Source organism: Opisthorchis viverrini (assembly GCF_000715545.1).
Source record: "Opisthorchis viverrini unplaced genomic scaffold opera_v5_81, whole genome shotgun sequence".
Classification (NCBI taxonomy): Eukaryota; Metazoa; Platyhelminthes; class Trematoda; order Opisthorchiida; family Opisthorchiidae; genus Opisthorchis; species Opisthorchis viverrini.
In genome coordinates this window covers 789369-792887 of record NW_008751736.1, presented here as the reverse complement: position 1 = coordinate 792887, position 3519 = coordinate 789369, and the positions used below count along the sequence as shown (strand labels likewise).

At 42.3% G+C, this 3519-nt stretch overlaps 1 protein-coding gene across 1 annotated transcript in view; it reads left to right on the top strand.

Annotated features, from left to right (window-relative positions):
- The window catches only part of T265_13569 (hypothetical protein), a gene marked incomplete at both ends in the record, with an annotated part of 117723 nt that overhangs the window by 51744 nt on the left and 62460 nt on the right, over window positions 1-3519 (top strand). The gene's annotated exons all lie outside the window — the stretch shown is intronic.

The window sequence follows — 3519 nt, the reverse complement described above, 5'->3', positions numbered from 1 at the left end:
TTCCCGCTGAGCATTTCGTTTTTCTATCCGAACCGACACGACTATTCTATTCACTTCAAACTATATGTATTAACATGAATGTTGGCGTATAAAAAAGCATGTAATCAAGGTGGAAGGGTGTCTGTCTAATCAATAATTTGTCTCAAGCCTGCGTAGCCGATTAAATACCGAGTTTTTCAACCTTTAAGCGCACTCTTGACTCAGAAATAACACAATTGACTCGTAGCTAGTAGAACAAATAAATGCACCCAGAATTGTATCCGCCGTGATGATCTATCAGAAGCCAAATTAGGTTCATCCATGCGGAATTCCTTTCCCTGACCATGCCTCTCATCCAACGCTCTCGCTTTGCACAACTCACACTGTGACCTGAATATTTAACCTCATAATACCTCCCACATCTTCTAGCGAATACATGTCTCCTGGTCATAAAGCTGGACAGATTACAAGCTAGTTGCGAACCGAGGGAGGATATTTGAAAGACCGAATTTTCAGTAGTCAGGCTATAAACTGGAAGCCTAAAAACGTCAGCTAGTCTGCAAGTGCCCTGTAGTTTTTTGTCAACCATATGAACCACACTGAGTTTAGCCAATCTCTCTTCAGTGTTACTTTCTCGGTAAATCGTCAGGGCCCCATACTGGGAAACCGCTTCGTGGTTTGCATTTCAGAGATCACATAAAGACCGATGAATCACGTCACACTTTGCGTACCAAGCGCGATTGATAAAAGGATAAAAATGGAGGTGGAATACCCAACTGCATCAGTTTGTTGTGAACGCAGATATTGGTCTCTCCCTCTTTCTGTAGCAATATTATGTCGATCCTATTCTGCTGCACTTCTCGCTAATGCTATCGGCGTATATTGAAGCGGTTGCCATACTTTTTTCACCAAATCCCGGAGGATGGACTCTGTATCGGGTAAAAATCGTATGCTAAATCCACTGCCATTTGTGGAGCAAATTGATGGTAATAAACCGTCAAACACGCGACGCACGAACTGCTATGAGGACCAGTCCATTTGTGCTCAATCTCCCCCCGATGATTCAATGGAGTCCAACTTGTTTCCAGTCTCGACATTGAATACATTTTTGAATTTGAAAATCGATTCATTAATTGAATAACTTATTGCGATTGAGGACTCTCTGTTTGTGAATGAAACAGCCACATGGTATGCGAATCAGGCAGTCGTCCTTACCTATGGATGCGGTAAATATGTTAGAAAGAAACCTTGTTTTCTGAGTGATGTTTGTCCTAGTGAAAGGAAGAAGGCCTTCGCTGCGGAGTTGTTTATCAGAGAAACACCAAACGAACAGTTGCAGACTATTGGACAGGGGAGCAAAGCTCTCATATTCATCTTGTTTGCAAAAACTGAATATCCATCTTCTCCTTGAACGCGTCTTCCTGAACTTTCCTGGATATGCATTGACTGTTACTCACATGCAAGCAAATGCTATAAAGCGACTCCACAACTGCCGTAACAGATATCACTTTTCAAGAGACGTGGATTTACGAAAAGAGACTACTCGCATGCCTCATCAGTAGCATCCACCGTCAAATTAGTATGATCGATCAGTGTTAAGGTTAGATGTTACTTGTGATCGATAATCACCCCGTCGTTGCGTCAAAAGCAAAGGTACCAACCATTCAATTGACAATACGGAAGTATGGTGCCCGAGGCTACTCAAGCCGGGTCTGAGTAAGGTCAAGAACTGATTCCTAGATTCACGAGACCGAGTGCCCGCAAGATTGCTAGGAAAATCTGAAGATCAATCGAAGTTAGCCACGGATTATGTCCGATCCAACTGGACACAAGTAAACAAAGAAATTTTAGAGGAAACTACTCACAAGGTTGCTGAAAACTCTTCGACAGCTCACGACCGGTTTCGCTCTCCTTGGGGCTCATCAGGTACGCGCAGTCCCCGAGTTTCCGTCAACCTTATGTTCTACTTGAACCCAAATTGGACTGTTTTCGAGAAATGCACTCATTTTCAAATCAATTTGGTTCTCAGGAGAGACTCAACTGAATCTCTTGTGTGCTGTCGAGGAGTTTTCAGCAACCTTGCGAACAGTTTCAGTTATGAAAATATACTGCGATATCTCGAATGTCGTGCACAGCAGCGGCTTGGAACTCTCTACTGTGGATCACTTTGATACGAAGCTGGCAAAACTGGTTTTTACCATTCAGATCCAATTAGAATTTAACACAACCTTTTGATTCACTAACCCTTTAATTACTGCTACGTTACGTAATAAGATGTAAGGCCACTCTGATTTCACCTTCCGATAAGCCACCGGATAAAAAAGGACTCCGTTTCGTGTAAAAATGCATCTGCTTGCCTTGAATGCGTCTAGAAATGAAAAAGCTTGTATGTTTTCCAAAGGTTCTGCTGGCCATCAATCGCGTTATCTACAGTTACTTGTCGTCGTTATTTGTCTTCCCCTTGGTTTACGCAACGCGCTTTGACAGCAAAAATACCATCAAGACCTTATTGTCATTAAAAAGCCAAATTTTACTTATCACCTGTCCACTATTAAGGGGCGCATGTCACCCGAGACAGAATGAACCGCTACGCTGAAACCGCTCTCATTGATCAAGTTCTACTGTCCCGTCATACTACTGATAAACCAAGGCTATATCACATCCAGGATTTACTCACAATAATCACTTAACCAAGATGACGATTTTCTCTTACACCGATCCGGTTGTTAATTCCTCGGGTTGAATTTTTCTTCTGGAAATCACATGACTTCCCGCCCGCGCGTGCCTCGAAGGTAAGTTCACACCACCAGACTGGGAAACAGAGAATACATCGTCCGTGTAGAGTGGCCCGATTATTTCGAGTTTTATTCCTTATGAATATGAGTGACCCAAACACGGTTTTCTGCCATTTTTTGGTGGAAAATCACAGTGGCCGTACCATCTGCCCACGGCTTCATTAACTTTCGCATTTTAAGTAGTTTATCTTAAGCTATTCAGTAGTGTAGGGACATTGCTGAAGTTTTATTTTAGATTTCATCCTGTAAGTGAAACCAAGGTGTATTAAAAATCCGGGAAACACTGTACAGCTGTTTCATCCTTATTGTGAATCATCGACAATGCAGATTTCACGAAAATCTGGTAGGGATTTTCCCACGCGAAACCTTCCACCCGGTGGTTGAACACTACTCAGTCGTCCAACCGCAAGTGGTTGATTCGCAGTGAAATTGACTCGCATTTAGACAGGATTTGGCGCCACCCATCCTCCAATCCATACCACGTGGTCACGTGTTAACTGCCTTTTCGAGTTGCAACTTCTCAGATCATCAAGTGACTTTTATTCTTCCTATGAGTTACCTATATATTATCGGTATTTTGTTCAGTGCTTTGATGTCTTATAAAAACCACAAAATTTTGGAAAATAGTTTTATTCTTAAAATTCTATTGTGGGGTTCATGAATTCAAGGTTTTTCGGCTGGTAGATTGTTAGAGTTGATAAGGCCGAGGTCGAACGAATCGCCTGAATTCAAACGGAAATTGTGT